Source organism: Ammospiza nelsoni, chromosome 2 (genome assembly GCF_027579445.1).
Source record: "Ammospiza nelsoni isolate bAmmNel1 chromosome 2, bAmmNel1.pri, whole genome shotgun sequence".
Taxonomy (NCBI): domain Eukaryota; kingdom Metazoa; phylum Chordata; class Aves; order Passeriformes; family Passerellidae; genus Ammospiza; species Ammospiza nelsoni.
Genome location: NC_080634.1, coordinates 100,459,384 through 100,482,521, shown reverse-complemented (window position 1 = coordinate 100,482,521; position 23,138 = coordinate 100,459,384). Strand labels below are relative to the sequence as shown.

At 41.6% G+C, this 23,138-nt stretch overlaps 1 protein-coding gene across 1 annotated transcript in view; it reads left to right on the top strand.

Moving 5' to 3' along the window:
- The window catches only part of ARHGAP6 (Rho GTPase activating protein 6), a 306,617-nt gene that overhangs the window by 92,636 nt on the left and 190,843 nt on the right, over positions 1-23,138 (top strand). The window lies entirely within an intron of this gene.

Sequence of the window (23,138 nt, the reverse complement as noted above, 5' to 3'; positions counted from 1 at the left end):
TCCTCCTCCAGCACTGCCTTCACCTGAAAGGGTGGGATTTTATTGAACAGTGCCTGTCTGGTTTGCTGCTGAATCCTTGGAGATGTGAGCCCTGCTTGAACCTATCACCAAAGGGATATTGGGGACAGACAAAGGTGATACAGAGACTATCATCAGAAGGCACGAAAAGGCACTGTTTTATTAGAAACCCACTGTTCTTATAGAAACAATAGTGGGCCTAAGAGGACCTGTTAGAAATCCACAGTTCTTATAGAAACAATGGTGACCTAAGACCTGCTTGGCCTTTAGGAATCTTCTCTCACCTACTGGTCAAGAAGGGACAACTCTTTCTTGTAAGCATCTTTGACAAACAGATTGCCTGCCAGGTACAGAGATTGAGATAATAATTGTTTTAATTCTTTCTCTGAGCTTTCTCACAGCTTCCCAGAAAAATCTGGGAGATCTGTGTCTCTCTCTGTTCAGAGATATGTGATTACCACATGAACCCAAGTGGAACAGCCCACCCTGACATTGATACTGTCCCATCCCAGAGCACTGCCTGTGTCCTCTGTCTGGTCTAAGACTCTGTTAATGTCTGCTCATGAGCTGCTGCAAAACAAATTAATTTTTTGAGTAATTGATTGCTTGGCAGGTGAAAAGAGATAAAATTATTTTCACTCAGTGTTTCTTGGCAATCTGACTGTTTCTGTTGTGTTGCGAGGGAGACGCATCCATCGTGGCTCACAGCCGCTCTGTTAGTCATGTGCTGGCCTGGGTCAATGCTGCCCAGAGTTTGGAAAAATGAATCCTCTCAGGGAAAATGCAGCCCTTGCCAGCCCAGGGAATTGATGCTGAGGGGTCTCTCAACTCTGTGCATACCTGGCTTGTCTGAAGCTGTAGTAGTTGCAGGCTCATGAAATATCACCCCATAGTGCATAAACGTTTAGACAGCTCCACTGTATCAGGTTGGATTTTTCCAGTACTGTTTTTCATGTCCTGGGTTTGCTGTTTTCAGCCCCACTGCAACTCTGGGTTCCTCCTGGTGTGGGCAGTGGGGACTGCAGGGATGGGATGGGGAGTGGCTGCCCTGTCAGCAGGAGCCAGGCATAGTCATATCCAAAAGAAAGCAGGTGTGGACTTTGGAGAAACCTCTCTTGTTTTGTTACTAGTGTTTCAGTTAGCAAACCAGTTCCAGAGAAAATTCTTTTCCAGTCTTCACCTCAAAAAAATTTCAGAAATTTCAGCCATTTCTTCTTTTTTATAGCTCTTTTAGTTTTGTTGCTTGTTTGTTTCATATTGCCCATGACCTCAGAGTCGTGCCATAGCCATCAGATTTGCTTTTAAAGCACCTTCCGTAAAGGTTGTGGGTGTACGTGAGATTTTTTTGAAAGAAAAAAGCTGCAATTTGCCGTGTGATATTTCTTTATATGTATGGGAATAAGGAGACAAGTGGTGATTGGGAGTTAGAACATTACACTGCTTTACTTTAAAGGTTGTCGGTGACTGTTCTTTGTGATGGAATAATGACTAATTTTTCAAAAATTATTAATTAAAAAGAACTCTGCTTAGTGATTTTCCTTACTTCCTGGGGGCTTGTACGTGGTGTTTTGCAGTGACTCTGAATGGAACAGCAGGCCATGATTACAGCATGTACCAGTGGAGATGTGTTCATTTCAACTGACCAAAAAGCCAAGGCCTGTGCGTCAGGACGTGTGTCTTTTACAGCATGTTTGCTGCAAATGTAGGGATCAGAGTTTGAAAATGTTTTGCTTAATCATTTTTCAAGCTGTAGTTTTCAAGAAGCCTGACGATAAAGATATAAACCTCACTGGACTGAGATTAGAGGAGTATGTGTATGCAGCTTTGTAAAGTAGAAGAAAACGTCATTCATTTTTGTTTATCTACAGACGTCCACAAGTTCCTGCATCTTTAGCTGTGGCAGATACTGCGGGTGCTGCACGGGACGTCTGTGATGCAAAGAGTGTTCAGTGATTCACTGATACACAACATGAGGATGCCTCCTCTGATGACTCACTTTTTCCCTCACGCTTTCTTTTCCTGTTAAGCAGAAACAAAGCTTAACAACTTTTACCAGAATTTAAGGAAAGGTTCACACAGGCTTTAATAATTTGAGAGTTAGATGTATTTGAATACAAATTAAGTTTTCCTTGAGAATCCCTTAAGGGAAAAAAGAATCCCTTATTTCTTTAGATAAGGACAAATGAGCTAGACAAAGCACTTGAGAAATACTACAAGTATTAAGCTTGAAGCAATGCCTATTTCTGATGCCTAGCTACAGGAGAGATGGCTAGTTCTTAGGAAAAAAAGGATAAAATTATATGAAGAATGTTCTGTTCTTCCAAACCCTAGCTTTTGTTCTCATTTACAGAAATAAACAGATGTTTCTGTTTGACCACCTCAGAGTTTTCCCATAGTAACTGAAAATGAAAAAAATTCTGTTGGGAGAAAAAAGTCAAAAACTTTGGAAGCCACCACTCCTAGGGAGGAAAAAGCTGGGCACCTGCTGTGCTGTTCAATGGCATCTGTTTCAGTTAAAGTTTGTCATGGGATAGTCCCTCTTGAAGAGTTTAGACTTTTTTTGCCATTGTTTTCCAATGTCCCTTGTTTGATGTCAACGTTTGGCTAAAGCTGATAGAGTTTTTCCCAGCCTGTATTTGGTGGCAATTCTGATTCAGCTTTTCAGGAAGGAAGAACTCTTATTTCAGAGACCACACGAGGCAGTGTTGTTCTGCGTGTGTGGCTGCAAGCAGCTCTCTTGCTAGCAAGGGCACTTAAACTCCGTGGTTTTTTACCCAGTTATAGGAAAATATTTTCTTTAGCAGTTCTCAGCTTTTTCCAGGCTGTAGTTTTTCAATAATCCCAAACTTTTTTTTTTTTTTTTCCAATGGAGAGTATTTGGAATTTGTAGTTTCATAATGGCACACCAACTTTCCTGCCTGTGCACCAGCCGTGCTGGGAGCGTGTGTGGTGTGGGAAGATGAGTCAGGGGAAAGCAGGCAGGGTTTGCTTTGTGTGCTTCCTGCTTCTCTCTTTCCCTTCCTGTAGAAGCACAAGTTCAGTTGGAGCTGACCTGCAAACCTTCTACCTCCAGTTCACTGGTTCGTGTTAGAGCATCTGCTACGTTGGAAATGTTGTCCAACATCATTTATTTTGGTTTTTAAATTTTAGTATATAATCTTCTCAGAGCATACACCTTTCTGTGTCACAGAGCAGGTGTTTGCTTTAAACTTGCATAGACAGATTCTTTGGTGCTGCATTGTTGCCTCAGGCTGGCATCCTACATGAATTAAACCTAGATGCTTGGTAACTGCATTCTCTTGAGTTGCTTGACTCTTTTCTGCTGCTTGTGGCATCAAGGGTGATGTTTGCATTGAAGAAACAAGTGGTGCAGCTTTAAGTCCTGAGACACAAAGTTAGAACTGGAGCTGTTATCTGTGTTTGCATGTCCCATAGGACAGGTGGCTGCTGGATACTGCCAGGACTTGTAACTCTTCAGGTGTTAAATGAGGTCTGTATGGTAGATGCACCCAGAACAAGACTCTGGGCAATTCTTCCAATATCTACTTCTCTGTTGAAGACTGGAACCTACTTTTTGGACAAAATGCTACCATACATCAAAAGGGAAATGTGAAGAGCCCTGCAGAGACCACTTGCCAATCAATTTGAAAAGGAACATTATGATGTTCATTGGGAGTGATGCTCCAGGAGACCCCTCAGAGGACAATCCCTTTGAAAGCACTATTTTGTGAGTCTCTCCCTGCAGTGTAATTTAGCACATGTATTTCAGCTAATTTTCCTAGCTACATATGGCCTAACACTTTGTTGGTTAGAAGAAAGTACCTCTCTAATAATATGTCAGCCTCCTACTGACAGATTTTCCCAGGTGGCCTCTATGCTGGAGATTGAAATATTTCATTTGTTATTTTTTATGGTATCTTGTCCATGCATTCCTCCTTCATGAAACTTCAGAGGTCATAATTCAAAGGCTTCATACAGGGATGCTCAGAGTTCAAAATACTGATGTGCTAAGGGCGCTGTCATGTGTGGTGGTCAGATAGAAAACTCAGTCAGTTTGGAGATGTGCTTTAGCTTGGCTTGTGGGAGTTAAAGCAAAGAAAGTATTCTGTTTGACAAGAGTAGTAAATGATCAAGTAATTCTCTCAGGACTCCCTAAATAGCTCCAAATTGTTCCAGGAAACATTTGGTTCATCACAGCGGAGAGATGCAAAATCAGACATGTGGATTTAGCTTCCTGGCGAAGTCTCAGTGGAGCAAATGGTAACACAGCTTTGTATAGTGGTGTGATTAAAACCTACAGATGAACACAGATGATAGGTTGCACCTCGTTTTACAAGATCAATTATTCCAGTGCTCTGCAAAATGGAGTAAACACTCCACACTGGAATATCCATTTCAATCAGCCAACTTGCGGATTGTTTCCACCATACTCGGTCCCAGAGGACATAAAATATTCCTTGGTATGACTTAGTTCTCTTCTTCCCAAGTTTAAAAATTTCCATTTTTTGTGGAACAAATGCTTCTGTTTTCTGAAACCAGCAAATGCATTTTAACTATATATCAAAAAAACTTAATATACCTCTGGTCAATCTGCGAATTAGAATATGCCAGCTTTTTGCATTCTTTATGCTTAACTTTTCCATTTTTCTTCCCTCTTTCCCTATGCAAAAGTATATTTCTTATCCAGCAGAGCATTTCGTAACACATTTGCCCTTGCTATTGAAGTGGCAACACTAATGTGTTTATGACCTATTTCCTTGACAAATTCCACTTTTTCTTTCAGAGGTAGCTTCTAAAACTGCCCAAAATTTTCAAAAGTCTCTCCAGTTCCTGCTCTTGTGTATTATTCAGGATATTGGGCAAGCTGCTGTGAACAGTTCCCCTTTGAGAAAGAGAAAGCTGAGGGCATGGCTATGCCATGTAACTGGTGATCTTCCAGAAGCACGCAGTTGCACAACTTCTCTTCATTCAGCCACATCTCCTCTTGTTGTTGGCCAAGCTTTCAGCAAGAGGCCCCATCAGCCAGGAGAGCTGAGTATTTGTTAGGCCTCTGGTTATGAGAAGGATTTTAACCTTCTGCCCAGCTTCTTTGCAAGATAGAACAAATACTGCCTTGTAGCAGGTCAAATGTACCTGAAAACAGCAGTGAATGATAATGAATTTATCATTATCTGGACAGAGGGACAGATCCTTTCCAGTGGAGGATCACAACATACTTTTTGCTGAGGGATGCTGAGTGGTGCTCCCAGGTTATATTTCTGCAATAGAACTGGTGTTTTTTGAAAGTGCATGACTGCATTCCTGCAGAACATGAAGAGGGACAAGTACATAGATAAAAACCAGCATGTTTTGAATGTAGCTTGTGGCACTCCTTACACTTGTATTGCTAGAACTGAGGGGGAAGCCAGTTAGTGTAAGGATAACTTCATAATTGCCCAGTGCTCATATGCTATTGTTAAACATGCAGTGACAGAGGAACGGGCTGAGATCAATCCAGCCTTTGCTCTGATACACCAGGCCTCAGAGAGACCCATTCACAGGATAGAAATTTGGGGGCTTTTGTGCTCTAGTCTTCCTAAATGATGACCTTTTAAATCCTTAGACTTTCAAGTGTTGGTGTATTTGCACAGCCTTCTCAATGCTACAGCTGCTCCAAAACTGTTTTAGTATAGAAATTGTAAAGATTTATGAGGAACACTTTGGACAATGAGTCGCTTTACTGTAGTGGAATTTGAAGAACAGGAAAATGGGTAAAAATGGAAACTACTTTTTAATTTCACAGTAAGTGCACAAATACTTGCCCCTACTATTTTCCTTCTCAGCATATTTGAGTCTTAGCAGTATTGCTGTTTCATACCTTCACCTTTATCAGTAGGTTAGGCATCATGAGCTGCAGGCCACGCTGCTTTTGATACAGCCCAGCTCACAGTTGGCTCTCTGGGCTGCAAGAGCAGGTCATGTTGAGCTTCTTGCCAACCAATATCCTCAGGTTCTTCTCCTCATGGGGGCTCTCAGTCTGCTCTCCTGTATTGGTGATTGGAATTGCCTGTACCCAGGTGCAGGACCTTGCATTTGGCCTCACTGAAGGTCATGAGGTTCACACAGGCCCACATCTCCAGCCTGTCCATCCCTCTGGATGGCATCCCTTCCCTCCCGTGGGCCCCACAGCTGAATGTCGTGGGCTAACTGGCCAGGGGTGCGCTGGATCTCCCTGTCCATGTCAACAGCAAAGACACTAAACACCTCTGGTCCCAATACCAGCCCCTGAGGGACAGCATTCATGGCACACGTTATGGTCTTTAGAAAACTATTGATTTACATGTGTATATATAATTTTATTTGAAAAAGTGTTACTCCATTGTACAAAGCATGACTAAGACTTCTTGTGCAATTTTGGGCATTCCTATTCAGGTAAAATGAGCCAGGGCTGGAGTAGATCCAAGTAAGTGCTGCTAAAATCAGGGAGGGGAAAGATCAAAAGATTTTAGATTGCTTAGCCTCACAAAAGAAGGACATTGGGAAGGCAGTAGGATTATCCTTTCTTAGTAGGGACCAAATACTAGGGATGAAAGAGAAGAGCTATTTAAGCTAATGATTTAAAGGGCTATAATGTGGCACTGAATAACCTTAGGACAGAAATGAGAAGATGGTTTCCAGCTAGTGAGACTTTAAGACTCTTCAGAATTAAAGTAATGGAAGTAAAGGCAGGTTCATGAAATATTTGTCTCCTCAGGAAGCTGTGATTTTGGCTTGAGCAAATACTGTCATCTTTGTCCATACCCAGGGCTCTTGTCTCAGAGGTCTCTTCCAGTCCCTGAAATGTAGTTTCTGTAGCTATAGGCCAAGCCTAGTTTACTTCCAGGCATACCTTTTAGAAATACTTTTTATTTGTCAGCATGAAGAGATATCCAGAAAAGCCACTAGGCACAGTCAGCACACATTCCAAATGGATTCTTTAAGCAGGTTTTAGTCTAGCCAAATCTGTGGCTTTGGCTTCAGCTGCTGAAGCTTTGTGGTTAGTGTTGCTCTGTAGCAGCATCTCCAGGTGTAAGACTCTGCTTCTTGACTATCAGTGCCAACTCTGTAGGGGACAGGGGGAGTCAAGTGTGGGATGAGTTAGGGACAGGGCTTGTGAGTCCCCAGGCAGGTGGTTACTGAAGCTCTGAACTCTGTTTGAGAATGGGGCTTTTTTGAAATGATTACAGGGTGTGCAGGCTTCAAGAGGCCTGTGGGAGGGAGGGCTTACCTAAAGAAGGGATTCAGTCTGGACTGCCATAAGGTAGGAGTAAAAAGAGGCCTGTGTCTACCTGGCATGTGTGTAAAAAGTGGTACAAAATCAATACATGTTGGTTCTGTTTTCTGTTGGATTCTCTCTCTTCTTTTGTTTTTTGGGGTTTTTTTTTATCACTAATAAAATGATCCTTTAAATATCCCTAGTTTTTTTCTCACAGCTTCCTCTTTCTGATTCTTGACTTTGATTGAAAAATATTCTATTTTTCTTGACTATTCTTGAAAAATATTGGTGTGGGAATTTAATGGTTTTGGTAGAAAGGTAAAAAAGCATTTTTGTGACTGGTGTGAACTCCTGTTTTTGAATAACTAGCTAACACGGAACAAAGAAACAAGAGAGGCAAGTGAACAACAGATCAAATGTAGCCCTAGAGAGTGTCAGAGATTGTAAGGAGGCTCTCATAAGCCAGTCTCCATGGTACACAGCATACATTTCCATGGTCTTGTTTATACAAAGAAATATTGAGTAGGCAGTTTAGCTGTTTTTCTTCCTTTCTCCAGGCAGTCTTACATTTAGAGGATTTTAATAATGCAATTACCATTGTACTGCTTAGTACACCTACAAATTATCTTGCATTCTCCCACCTCTTCCCCAGCACAGGAGGCATACCACAGAATAATGCTGGAGAATAAGCTGTTCAGAGATTTCCACCTCTCCCTGCTCCTCACAGCAGGAATAAGCCTGACTCCATTTTGAGGGAGAGGAGCCACTTAAAGGGCTGGAAAGGGAGTCAGAGGATGACAAAACTGTTTGAAGGATATTGCAGAAGAGACTGGGTGGAAGACGATTTGGAGAGAGAAAGGTGGTGGCAGGGGAGCAGTAGAAATGGAGAGGCATCTCTAGCTTGACTCCCACCGATTTATCTTGATTCCAGTAAGGACAGACTGATTTATCTTGATTCTTGTACCTGGACAGACAGAGCAGGCAAGTGATGCACTGGACTCAGCCATCTCCTGCACAGCCTTATGGCTTTACTGCCTGCTTTAGGTGAGCACAGTGCCCTGTTACAGGCCAGAGAACTGTCTGACACAGTGTGGTTCACCGCCTGGAGCCAAGGGTCAGGCTGAGAATGTGCCAGGTCTTCCCAGCAGGTCTGGGGTGCCCCTGTTCCTTCACACACTGTTATGCCCTGACACAGCAAGAGGCATTATGTACTAGTTAAAACCAAACTTGAATACAGCTTTTAAAAGCTATTACTGTTTGGGAAAGGGAAGAACTGCTCAAAGGGCTGCCAAATGTACAAATCAAGTATGTCCCATGTATTCAGCAGCAGTTGTGTGACTGGGGTCTCATGGAGCTGGTGGGACCAGAGTCAGATAGATGAGCGCCTTCTTCCCCTGATATGCCCCAAAAGGCTGTGCCAGGAATAGAGATGCCTAATCTTAAGGCCTGGAAGTGTTTGTGAGAAGGGTCATGTGAATCTAAAAGTTGGTGGCAAGTATCCTGCCCATGGGACTTGAACTTGCTGAGACATGTTTATGTAGATGGAAGTTGTTTGTCCAGATGGCACTCAAATATCTTCACTCTCCATTTCCTTGTAGCAGTAAAAGAATTGCATGTGGATCACGTTCAGGAAGTTGGCCCTCTTTATTTTTCAGAAGCCTAAATATTTATAGTTTTCTTTCTGGGAGAAAGAAAACCAGGTGAAATTGCATAAAAGTCCATCTATCAAGAGGAATTAAATGAGTTGACTCATCCTGCTGACAGAGAGGAGAGTTCTGTGGTTACAACCCAAAGCTGAGGCCAGCTCTGTGCTCCAGACCTTTGCCAAGGCAGCTGGGTCACATATGGGGTGTGAAGCTATAAGAGCGTTGAAATCCATGGTTTTTCCTGGCAGGAATGCCTGGTGTGCAGGTAGTCCCTCTGGCAAGGCTGCACACAGCTTGCTGTGTGTTTGTTCTGTGGGCTGGAGGTTTTCTGTACAGCAAAAAGTGGCCCTGCTGAAAGAAGGGTATCCCAGCCAGAGGCAGGTTTAACAGATCAGCCTTCCCATGGGACTGAAATGGTTGGGAGCCTTGGGGTAGGGAAATCTAGAGAAGTGATTTGGCAGATTCCTTGTGCATTTAACAGTAAGTTGTACTGGGGCACTTGGGGATGGGTAATAGCTTTCTCATCAGCTTGTTCTTGTACCTTTGTCCCTCTTGATAGTCCATTGTTACATGGTAGGGCTGCAGCACTCAAAAACTCAGTTTGGTGATGAAATGCTGCATTTGTTTGCTGGAGATATTAAAGAGTAGTTGTGGGTGATTTTGTTTGCCCAGCTTGAAGAATCTTGAAAAAGGCATGGATTACTGCATGCTTTTCAGAAAATGTGGTCTGTATTTAAAAACCTTCCAGTTTTTCAAAAGGGACTAGCAATTTTAGATGTCTAATTTAGGCCAGCAAGCTTAAGATAGAAAGCACTAGAAAAATGCCAACACTTTAAATGTTGGCTGCCACTGGACAGGATACAGCAGGGTTTATATGCTGTGGCAGATGCAGCAGAATTCGTTTTTTATAGTGTTAAACCATGGCTCTTTTCAGTGAGGTTATTCTGTATGTTTCCTTCTTCTTGCCTCCAACAAAAACACTGTAAAGTGTGGGCTGGGAGGGCAGGGAATACTAAGAATGCTATGAATGCTTTTCCTCACTGCTTGAAAGAGAATTGGCTGGAAAACTTAAGCCACAGGATGGTTTCTTGCTGAATGCTGGTTCAAGTGATGTAAGTTTAGTATTTGGGGAACACATCTTTGGAATACTTTTGTGAGGTAAAGGATGATGGCAGAGACCATTGCAAGTTCAAATCCAGAGGGTCTGTGAAAAAAAATTTAAATCCACAAATTACACGCAAAGTCAAACATGTGGCAGAGAAATACCACGTATTAATCATGCACTGAAAAATAAGTATTTTGCCTGTGAGTTAGAAACATAACATGACCCAAAATACAAACAGACTGGTTTAAAATAATGACTAAAATAGTAATAACTCTCCATAGCTAGGAGAGTTATTACTATTGTTTTCTAACTTCTACTCTGCTTTGGTCTTGTTTTCTAATTCCTCCTGGAAGCAGAGTATTTCATCGATCTGCTCAACACTTGAGGAAATGCATTGCATACATCAAGAAATTATCCTAAAATGGTTGCTCACTAGTCCCCATCCTCAGTTCCTTGCATCCCTTTCTTCACATTGCTTCTATTTCATCTCCTGTTACTGTCTTCACACAGTAGCCTGTAGTTTCTGTGTTCCCATCCCTGAGTCCTTTCTCCCCCATTTGCATTGCTCAGTTGTTGATGCTCTGCCCAGCTTCCCATTCAGTGGAAATGTGAAGTGAAAGCTAAGTCTTCCTTCTTAAAGCTCTTTTCAGCTTATTTCACAGCATTTTCCTCCTCATCTTCACTAGATTTAGGATGAGAAGCCTATTGTGTTTTGCTTCCTCCAGCTGGGGAAGCAGAAACCTCACAGAAAAGAAAGGTAAAGGTGGAAATCAGTCCAGTTCCAGCTGCACTGATTCCCAATATCCCCAGATCTGGGGGACTTTTGACTGTGCTGAAATCAGGTAAAGGCACAGTTTTCCCGTGTGGTTTATAACCATATACAAAATAATAGGCTTTATATGAATACAGTGAATAATATATTTTTTAATCCTACCATAAGAGCAAAATACCAGTGGCCAATAAATACTGGGATGCCGAATAAATGATATCCTTTACATTCAAGTAAAGATTTTAAGTACTGGTAGAAAGGATTTTGAATGAGAAAAATTAAAAGTGTATGGCAATATGAGTTTTAATTCACTCAGGAAGTATCCATGTTCTTTCAAAATCAGTGGGAGTCCTGTACTTATTTTGTATCATTTATTATTGCTGTCTTTTATCATAGGTAATGCCTTTTTGGCTAAGGAAAACCATCTTCTAAGATCATATGTATAACTCCTTAAACACTGAGACATATGAGAAAGGGATAGAAAAAAAGGAGATAATGTAGGCATTCATATGTTTTCAGAAGCAAATTCATTTCTCATTAGGTGACAGGCCAGCCTGATATCATGATCTCTCAGTGCCCAAGCACTGGATATTCTTCTATATTTCATTATTCCATAAGCTTGCATGGAAGAGTGGCATTAAAAGGTTCCTAGTGGAATTCAGTTTAAAAAAGCATGAATATGAGTGAATTGGCACTGATGTGATCTTTCCTAAGGGAACAAGTCCAGTGTTGAGCTGTGAAGGACAAACTGTTTAACTATAATCTTGTCTGCAGGTTTAGAAAGGCTAGAGTGATTTTTGTTAGGTGTTCACAAAGATGAACATCAATACCACTGGAAAGGAGACCTTTAAAACTCATGGTCTCTCCCATTTTAGACAAAACACACACTGCACTGTCCAGAGATAGTATAACACAGATGTCTGTTTTCACTACCCTTTCTCCTTAAGGTTTGTGTGGAAATTAGGAGTTTGCAATGTTTTATTTATCCTCTTGTTCCTTCTTGGTCTCAAGTACTTCCATAAGAGTTTAGGTCTCCATCTTTCAAATTTTTACATAGCCCTAAAATTTAGTACCTCTGGATAACTGCAGTGAGATCAAGTAAATCAGTGTGTAGAAATCTGAAAGATGTACATGTACATTTTTTGAAGCCTAATGTTGCTAACTTTTATGAATACAACAGTTCTGCAGGCCAGAAAGGTTTGTTGGTTTGAGTTTCTTAATATATATACATACAATGGAAAGTGACAGATGCACTAAACCCTTCAGTTGGGGTTCAGTGTGCTGCAGTGGTTTTTGTGGTTGTTTTTCTCACACAGACTTAATGATAGCTTGAAAGCACAGTGCTATAAAAATGTCACTGAATTTTTTGCACTTATCATAGTTATTTGCTGGGAATAGTTTTTCACAGTTTCTTGCCAGAGATTAGGATCATAAGAAGAAAGAAAGGAGAATTGTTACTGTGCTTGTCAAATTTGCACAGAAATGCATTTGCTGTGATACAGCAGTGAATCACCTTTTAAGCTTGGCACAAGTGTTAAAATACTAAAACTCAAGGAAAATAGCATCTTAACTGTGAGCATGTGTGGGACTGCAAAAATCCTTAACAAAGTACCAATCGTGGCTCACAGGACTCTTAAGTCACCTTATGAGTAGGTCAGGCTGAGAGCTCACATCTGCCAGCAGGGACAGACTCACTCTTTCCTCTCTTGATCTTCCCCAATGTGTCTTCCACCTCTCATTAGGTCTTGGCATTTTTTGTAGTGAACCAGTTCATCTCTCAAACCCAGCCAAGGTTTTACAAGGCTAGGACAAACAGTTATTTAACCCAAAGTGACCAAACTTAATTTGACTATCATGAGGTACCATTTTAGTCACTTCTCACTCAGAATTATCTGGAAAGCTCCAGTCTACCCCTTGGGCATTTAAAAATGTCTTACTGTACTTTCAGTGCCTAAAGACTTTCAGTATAAGGGACAGAAACCCTTTTGAGAGTTTAAATTACTGGAACCAAACCTAATTATCACAGAGAAGTCAGAAATTCAGCCTTGATGTGCCCTTGAGGCCCAGATATGAAACAGTCACATATAAACTTCATTTTGTTGAGAATTATTACAGTGACCTGAAAAGGTCTCCATGGTGAGAGAAGAATGAGAATCCTGTTTGATGATCAGAAGGCTGGATTTATTGATATATGATATATAATACATTATAACTATACTAAAAAGAATAAGGAGAGAAGTTGCAGAGCTGCTAAGCTAAGAATAGAATAGAAAAGAATGAATAACAAAGTTCTGTATTCAGGGAATCTGTCCCCGAGCTTGCTTCTGTGATTGGCCCCCAATTGTAAACCTGGAACATGATCCAATCACAGGTGCATCCTATTGCATTCCACAGCAGCTGATAACAATTGTTTACATTCTTCTTCTGGGGCCTTTGCTTCCCAGAAGATGCACAAATCCCAAAGAAAGGATTTCTATGAAAAAATGTCTGCGACAGAGAATATGGGATTATCATGTTAGTCATCAAGGCTAAGATCATGGGGAAAGTGAAGAGCTAAGCTGGATCATTCCCAGTGGAGTTTGTGTGCTGCTTTTTCTCCTTGTGGCAAGGAGGACTCTGTGTTTGGCCAACCACAGGCTCATGAACCATGAGTTCTGTGCCCAGGTGGACAGGTCACTGTGTAGGTCACTGTGCACTGCAGTGACTCTGATTTGATGTCCCCACAGCAGGCTGACAGATCACCTCTCTCGTACAGGTCAGCAGGTCACACAATGAGCTGGCTCAACCAGAGCTGCCATCCCACTTAAAATGGAGCCAGCACAAAACAGGTTAACGTTTATTTTCAATCTAGATCAGCACATTAGCCTGTTTCACTACTCCTCCTCATTCCTACCTGCACCTGGGAGAGGCTTTTGTGAGGCTTTCCCCCTGCAGAATGTTCCTGCTTCTTCCCTGGCATCAGTGTGGTGGGGAGTGATTCAGATGAGCTCACAGCTACAGAAAGGAGCTGCCTGCCCTCTGAGGCAGCTTGACATGTCTGGTCTGTGCAACCAGAAATCAAGCTCAGCACCAGGACTGGGGGACCGATAAGTCATGAGGAATGCCTCCATTTCAGTAGTGACAGGGACCCCAGAGGGTGCAAGAGAATGTCTCTTGGAGGGGGCAAAAAAAATCATGTAGGTGTGCTGAGGACCCCCATGCAGCTCCTGATGAGCCACTCTGGCTAGAAGGAGTTGGCCACTTATGTGGGGGCTCTTTTCTGTGTCACATCTCAGCTGATGAACCCTCTCTTGCTAAGGTAACACTGTGTGCTCTTGACATTCCAGTTCAGCATGGAAGCATGAGACAATAGGAATGACAAAGAAACCACATGCCCCAGTTTTATGGTCTGATAAGGATTGAAGGAGGGAGATTGCTCCCAATCCTAGGCAAGCCTCCCAGTTTTGTGTCACCACATTATCCAGAGGCCAAAGATAAGGTTACTGTCAGCTGTCCTCCTTGCAGCATGGTTTACATCCCCCTTGTGACTGCAGTGTGTTTGAAGGAGCATGGGGAAAACAGGAGAGGACTTTCATAGGGATTGTTACAATTAAAATCAGTGAGGAGCTGCACTCACACCTTTTTAATAGGTCTTTGTTACAATAGCATCTTCTAAAACTGAACTGACCAGAGTCCTGATTTGAGCTGTTGTTGACCCCAATTACTTGGGTCACATTTTGGGGACCAAAGTTAGTGTTCAAGGAACTGGAGAACTGACATTAACTCCACAGTTCACTGGTACAGGTGATTATTGTGTCAGTGCCACGCCATGTTGGTGCTTGGTGACATTTTCATTTTACAACAGGATCTTCAAAAGTGTGAACTAGTTTGCTATAAAACATTTCTGGAATGGGGAAAACATTTTTTATGGCAAGTTCTTGCTTTATTTTCCTTTCTTTGTGACAGCTGCTGGACAGATCTGTGCTCACAAATGGGGTCCTTGCAAACCCAGCAGACCATGGCCAGGAGTGCCCAGCTGGTGTGGAGCTGCCCCCAGTGCTGCTCTCTCCTGCTGAGGAAAGAAGCAGCTCACATTTGACTTCTTCTGGAGGCAGCATCTCCTTGTCTTTGGCACAAGGCTGGGCACAAGTATGTCTCATAAATCAGTGTTTCTTGGAGTTGGTTTCATGGCAGGCCTTTTGGTATGTGCTTAGTTTGTAATTCTACTTCTGTTGACCTGTCATTCAAGGTCATCTAAATTAGACAAAAGCAAAATTTAACATCAAGGTAGAATTACATGGCTATATTTGATGCCAGAAATTTAAAGTTAGTATTTGTGTCAGCCATGCCCTACGGGATTAGGCATTTAATAAGGTGATAATGAATCTCACAGAAAAGTTTTTCTGAATATACAAATCATAAAAACACAAAAGAAAGATGTAAAAGTATCAGAGCCAACCATTCCCTAAAATGAAAGTATGACAATATCTGAATAACTAATGCTGAACAAAAGCAAAATGTCTGCAAGAAGGCCCAGCTTCCTGGCTTCTCACAGAAAATTGCCTTGCTGTTTTTGCAGAGGTGTTTGTATCAAGCCTTTCTGATAGCAATAACTGCTGCTTGTGCTCTTCTCTGCACAGCACTATTAATATACTGTGACACAGACACCCTTAATTATGAGGGGAGTGTGAGGGCCCTGCTTGCATTGCGCCCATCAGACTGCTGAGGGGTCCCTGGGGTCATGCAGGTGGAGATTTCCTTGTGACACCACTCCCCTAACTGGACTGGTACTCTGAGTAGCCCTAGGGAGCATACAATACCTTCAGCCACTGTTGCCATATTTTGGTTAGGTTGCTATTTCATGATTTAAGGCAGTTGTTGTTTTTCTGCTTCCTGTGTCAGCACTCAGTAAAGACATGACTACATAGCAAGCTGTTGGACCAGAGAGCTGCTCCAGCTGAAAACTCATCTTTTGCTGCTTTTTCTGCCACTGGGTGAATTTACAGCGAGTCATTTCCTTTATCATGCAGTCACACAATTTTTAGCATTTTGATGAGGAGGAGACTGGGACCATGAAGGCAGAAATGATGGGAAGGTGTGACCATCACTTCAGGAAGCAGTTACACTAAAACTGGATTAAACAAATCAGGAAAACATCTTAATTTTTAAGCTGACATAAATATTTAGTGGCTCTCAGTGGGATACAGACAAACCTGTGCAAAGAGGTTCTCTTTCCCACAGCCAAACAGACATGCCTGTATAAACAGCCTCTTGTGAAGAGATTAGAATTTAGTACAGTGATCTCATACTGCTCTGGGAAGGGAAGATAATTGAGAATTACTGCCTTCAAGTATGCAGCTGGAGAGCTGGAGGAACAGAGTGGTCAGAGCACTCAGTGATACGTTTCTGGTGACTGCTTCTTTAGCAGTGCTTGCCTGGTATAAATTTTATAAACTTTCTATGATGGAGAAATTGCAATAGAGAGGTAGAACTGCATAACAAAGAACGTGTGATTCAGGAATGACAGCAGCATCTCAGTAGTTTTATGAGGTGGTTCTTTGATGTCTCTTCAGGTGTCAGGGTACTGGCCAGCAGTAAGCTTTGCTCACCTATGCACAAGTCAATCCCTTCCCTCCTATGATCTGCAGGTGGGTTTGGCAGTCTTTTGGATATTGGAGACTGGCACATCCAGAGATTTAGGCTGGCAGTGGCCAAGCTTTGAAGGCCTGAAAATCCAGACATATTCAGAGGCTGAAATGCTTGTGTTTTGTTTGTTTTTCTCTGTGCTTGTTTGTTTCTTTTCTTGCTGGTTTTTAATGAAAATCCTGGAATGAAAATTTCTGCCATTGAATAGGACTTCAAGATATTACACTCTTTGAAAGTAAGCTGTCAGGAAACCAGAATTAATTTTGGGCATCTCTCCTATGAGGAAAGGCTGAGAGAGTTGGGGTAGTTCAGCTTGGAGAAGAGAAGGCTCTGGGGAAACCTACAACATCCTTCCAGTGCCCAAAGGGGGGCCTACAAGAAAGCTGGAGAGGGACTTTTTGCCAGGGCCTGTTGTGAAAGGACAACAGGGGGAAATGGATTCAAACTGAGAGTATGTGTAGGTTAGGTATTAGGAAGGAGTTCCCTACTGTGAGGGTGGTGAGACACTGGAACAAGTTGCCCACTAAACTTGAGGCTGCCCCATCCCTGCAAGCATTCAAGGCCAGGTTGGATGGAGCCCTAAACAACCTGGTCTGGTGAAAAGTGTCCCTGCCCATGGCAGGGGGCTTGGAAGTACAAGATCTTTAACATCTCTTCCAAGGCAAACCATCCTGTGGTTCTGTGTTTCTATGATTTTGTTACACCCTGTGTTGAGGCATGTAGAACAAAAGTAGCAAGCCTTACACAAAAAGGGAGATTTGTGAATCTTGAATTTTCTTGACATTTTGTAAATGACTTAACATTGCTTTAATTTCACTTTGTTGGTTTCTTTGCTACTGCTTGTTAGCTGGACTACTAAGCAATAATATTTTCACTTAACTTTATTTATATTCCAGTTGAAGTGGAGTTCTTTTACCCCTTACTGTTATGAAGAAAGTGCTGAAGTTTGAAGTTTCAGACTTGTGCTTCATGGTATCTAAAGTTGCAAGTACGTCTCCCTACCAGGATATTTTCCAGATGAAGTAATTCTTGGCGAGGCTAAAAGACCCAGAACATAAAAGATGGTATGTTGTTGTATGTTGTATAAAACAAAACCTGTTTCTATACAGTTTTTTTTTAGTAGTCCATAGCATTAATATGAGAATCTTGACTGAGATCAGCTTTTACTTAGAGATCATTTATCATAGTAAATTATAATATTTATACAGCAAATATTTACAAGAGTTTAGAATTTGTAATATTTGTATTATAAAGTCAGTGAACGAATAGGAAAAAATAACTTGTAGCAAAAAATAATGATAGATAATTGAGAAAAATTCAAATTCCAACAGCTCAGCTTCTTGGGAAATACTTCTAGGTTTTGTACACTGGGATGAAGTTAGTGGAGAGCAAAATAAAAGTCGTATTTCTGAGGATTTCTGAATGTGGGAGATGGAAACAGAATCCTCACTTTTTACATAGTCTTTTTCCTTCCAACTTTCTCCACTTTCTAACCTGAGAAATTTAAGAACAGATTATCTGTGTAAACTGTGCTGATACAGAGCTTTCTGATTAATTATTCCAAATGCAGGCCTTCCTCTGGCACTGCCTCCTCTTCCCTACCCCTGTGCTCCAAATTGCCACTCTCTGCTCTGCTGCCAAAATGCCCGTGGTCTCAGTGGGCACAGCCTGTGTAACAGTGCAATCCCACATTGGCACCATGAGTGTGATGGTGCTCAGCCATGGGCAGAGAAGGGAAAGAGGCATCAGGGAGCTGAGGATGCCCTATGCCAGTGCTGCTGCCAGAGGATTGGTTTGGTAGAGGTTTGGCTGCACAGGTCTGCAGGATCAATAAATTTGGCAGCAAGTCTTCTTTTGTCAGCCTTCCATGCTGCTTTAACTCAAGACAGAAAGAGAGACTTACCTCTGGCCAAGTATATGTGAAGTAGAAGGTGCCCTGTCCTCTGATTTGTATGGTGAGATTGACCTCCCAAAGCTGCACAAGGTTCACACTGGGTGTTGTTAGAGAGAGAAATGCAAAGAGAGATAATAACAAAGTATATGGGATAAAGAGGTGGCTATGTCACAGCCACACAAAATATGTTCTATAGCGTAAAATCAAGAATATTTGGTGGTATGAGAGCATGGGAAACAGCATGAGAGTGCAAAGCTTGTAGAGTTACTGCTCAGGACTATGCTAGGTCCACCATGTGCTGCATGTGTCAAATGTGGGGATTTGGGCTAGCAGTTTATATTGATGCTTTTAATACTTTGATGTGATTCAGAATTTTAAATTTTCATTTTCATACATAGTTCTAGTTCTGCCATGGTTAGTAGTTCCTCAGCAAGACAACCCATGGGACTTTCTCTTATTTCAGAGGAACATGATTCATCTCAGATGATGGGATTACACATGGGCAGGATTTACAGTATTGTACATTATTTGAACCTGAGTTTGGAAATACTTTAAGAAGAGTTTCCTGGTTGTGTATGAAGAATGTACCTAAGTACATAAACATGGACTTTTCCATCTTCACCCTTCTACAGGAAAACAATACAGCCTTTCAAACAATGGGAGATTACTGCACTCCTTGGGAAGCTCAAGTCTTTCACTCAGGCATATAGAATAAGTGATATGGCAAAACTTCCTAATGTTGATAAGAGTACTCACAATTTTGTCAAGAGAACTCTTTAGAAGGAAGCACATGAATTAAAAATGTTAGCATATCTCATTTGAAATGCCATATTTTATGAGAAAAACTTACTTCCATCTGCAAACTGACTGCCTAGAGTCTTTGTGTGCTTCAAGTTCTGCGGGGAAATGAAAAACATTTTCATTCCTAATGTAGATTTTCATTCTGGGGGTTCAACAGCTTCCGTCTCCCAGACCACTGTCTTATTTCTGGTGCATTGTTTTAGACAACACAAAGCTATATGCTGCAAAAGTTAGCTCAACACAAATTCTTTAGAAGTGGGTGTAAGAGTTAAATGGATGTACGATTAACATAGGCCTAGGATAGATTTCCACTTATCCTTCTGAGGAAGTGATAGCTATGTCTCTGGTGATCAAAACCCCAGATCTTTCAGTGGACATCCTTGCTGTTCTTTGTTGGCATGACTTTAGATGTTGCCTGAAGTAGGGAAAACAGACCTGGATGATGATGCTCAGGAAGGCTACCTGATCACAGACACATCCATTTTTGTCGTCCCTATTACAGGCAAAATATTTTCTGGCAAGGGGGCAAGACAGACAGCTGGGGATGGGAGCACCCAACCTGAATCTGGGCTCACAGGCTTCACTGGCACAGAAAAAAGAAAAAGAGGAAAAAGAGAAAAATGAAAACAAGAAAAAAGAAAAAAAGAAAAAGAAGAGAAAAGGAAAGGAAAGGAAAGAAAAGAAAAGAGAAAAAAAAAATCTGCATTCCTTCTATTTAAGTCTTTTTATAAATTGTTTTTGCAGGCAGCACAACTGCCTGATGAGTACACGTATTCCAGTAAAGCTTTAAACAGCTTCACTAGTGCTGGCATTGGTGCTTCTGGCAAACTGCTTGAGAGAGAGAAACTTTCTGAAAAACCCCTGAAGTGATAGTTTTTATTCTGTCTGAATTTCTGCTATCAGCACACTGTAAGGTCAGGCAGGAGCTGGTGCAGCTGTGCTGCACCTCTTGGTGGCACTTCATAATAACCTGTAACATGGAATTGCACCCTTGATTTGCTTTAATTCACTTCATCTCCTGATTTAGGGAGATTAGTTTTAAATGCTCTTTCTAGCATGTCATTGAAGGTGCTCTTGAAAACCTGACTTCAGCTGTCTAAGAAGTTATTCCCCCCTTTCTCACTCCATCTCCCAACTGGAAATGGGCAACTCACAGCAGCTGGGGCACAGTGAAACAGAATAAAAGGTCTGTCACTTGGGTAGACACTGTCAAACCTTGGATAAAACCACCATCAGGAGCAGCTTAACTGAGCAGCCAACACCCTGCCAAATCAGCTTTGGCACAAGTGCTCCTACAATGCAAATAGCCAGAGCTGAGGTGAAAGCCATGCCACGCTCACTTTGTGTGCTCAGGCTGAGTGAAGACAAAAGGAAAAGGGGGCTGAGTATTCCCCACTGGAGGACTGGCCAGTTAGCAGATGGTTTTACTCTGTTCTGGCTCTAGTGGTTTTGGAAGATGATTTCATGAAGTATTTGCCTGAGCTTTTCCCTTAATATGGTGGTTTTTTGATGTATAGTTCTTTAATTGACCAAAATGTTTTTATTACATGGAGAATCATTACATACAATGAGTCAGATTAGTAGGAGAAAAATCTGAGATGAGTAAGGAATTGGCTAATAGGGATATGACAATTAGTGCTGGAACCTGAAATGTTGGAACTTATTAGAGAAATTCCTGTTGGCCTTGGGAGCAATTTAGTTCAATAGACCTTTGCAATAAAATAACAGTACTAGTGAAATATGCTGATGACTCAAAGCTTGGAGTTGTAATGAAGAGAAAGGAGGATTCACATATCCCTTACTTAAGGGGAAGGAAGGAGCTGGATCTTGCAAATCAGACAAATGAAGTGATGTGATATGGGGAGCAAAGTGACTTTTTAAGGAAGTGGGATGGAGAGTTTGGCAGTTTGGGTTAGAAAAGCAAAACCTGAAAGGATTTGATTGTTGCCTGTCTGGAAGATAAAAATCAGGGAATGCTTAGGACTGTTTCAGTTTTAGGCCTGTCCTACTGTATAAACAGATTCTCTGAAGAGCTGCACATGAAGCTGGAAATTAGAAAATATTTTGAGCCTGCAGAGGCCCAAAATTCTGCAACAGCTTCCCAGTGAGAGGAATGGAGATGTTTACCTATTTCTGCCTGTGTGCTTAGGTGTTTTACAGAAAGTTTTGTCTGATGTGGATGTTTGTGAGAGGAGAAGATTTGACTTGAGAAGCAGAATTCAATACTATTTTTCCTGGCTGAGAATATCTGAAAAAAACCCCCGCTGACATTATCGTCAATGCTGTTCCTAAGCTATTCAAGCTGCTTACTTCAGAGTGTGATCTTCCCTCTTACTTCTGGTAATTTCATTAGGTTGCTAACAAAGCTGATGTTGATTTATCACTGGTTTTCAAAATTGCTCTGAACTGAGGAAGGTCACACCTCTCCCAGCTGTTGCTGCAGGTTGTCAGCAGAGCTTGTTCAAACATTGTGCCCCAGGTATGCATTGAGTCAGAGCTTTGTAACTGCTCCTTGCAGCTTGAAGACACAGGGGTTTGCCCAAATTTCTATCAATAATCTCGTATTTAGGAGATAAAATATTCCCATTGCAGGAAAGTGTGCCAGGTGTCTGAGTATTGTGCACTAAGCCCACGAGGCCACCCGGGCTCAGCAGGAGGATGTTGGCACTGTGCCACTCCAGAGGTGCCGATTTCCTGTAGGGTGGCACATCAAAGGTTCATGGACTTCAGGCAGAGGCTTTGGCTGTAGCAAGGTACTGCCAATTGCCATGATCAAAGAGAATAGCCAGCTACAATAACACATGGATTAGGGCAGAGTGAATTTAGAAAGGCTGAACAGTATGTGTGTCAGGGAGATTTCTAGGACTGCTCACCTCAGTCCCAAGTTCCTGTGTCTGTCTACCTGTGAGTGCAATGGCTCAAAGTGAGCTTTGCTTGTATAGAAGCAAATTCTAATAGTCTTAGCTTTCTTCCTGATTTGATTTTTTAAAATTTATTGCCATTATAATCTGAGCCCTTTAGCTGTAGCTGGAACCATATCTGTGGAAAGTTTGGTGAGCTACTGTCCCTTACCACACCTCCATTCTGTATCTACAGGCCTCTTGTTAGGAAAAAGAAGTCTACAAGGGCTGTCTGAGTCTTTTCCCAAGGCTTTTCCAGTCTTTTGAGTAGAAGATGTGCTCTGATAGTGTTCTCATCCTAAAGATGATTCCATTGGCATTCCATTTTTATCATCATCTCTCAGTACCTCATACAGACAAAATCACAAGGATTTTGCTTGGTTCAACATCTGTGCACTCTGGCCTCTACCAAACACTATCTGGATGTGAACACATGCATGTGTGCTGACCACAATGCTTAAGTGCACTTTTGTTCAGAGAAGTCTTGTATGTTAGAATCAAAACATCCCTGGTGATGTATGCAATTCTGCTGCCATTCTTGATGGAGGTGAAGCCTGCTTTTCCCTCCCACCCATCCAGTGCAGTAGGTAAGCTATGAGCAAGGCAGGCTGCTTGAAATGCTGAGTGACAGCCATACAGGGAGGTGGTATGACAGGCTGTTATTTCTCAGAAGTATCTATTCAGTAGAATATGTCACATTTCCAGCCTTTCATCCCATTTTAAAATGGAAAAAAGAACAGAAATCCAATTTTTTTTCATAAAATGGATGCTTATGATTCATGCACACCTCTAATTCGTGAGATTTTTCGAAGAACTGTAACATGAAAATTAAAGTATTAGAAAATATTTTGTTGACTGAAGGAAATGAAACATTGTTAACATTTTAATGAGCTCTGTTACCTGCTGTCTATACAGCTCCATATCTAAACTCAGAAGGATGGTGCTGTTGGAACTATACACAGCAATGGACTTAAACCAACCATGAATTAAATGAAATAATGAAATAATTTCAAGTTGTTTAAATAAATGGAAAGCAATTTTTCTTTTTTAATAATTGATCTTGACTCTGAATTAATGAACCATCTGTAAATTACATGTTTCCGATATAAAATTGTTCATAGAATAAAAAGATGACCACATTGAGAA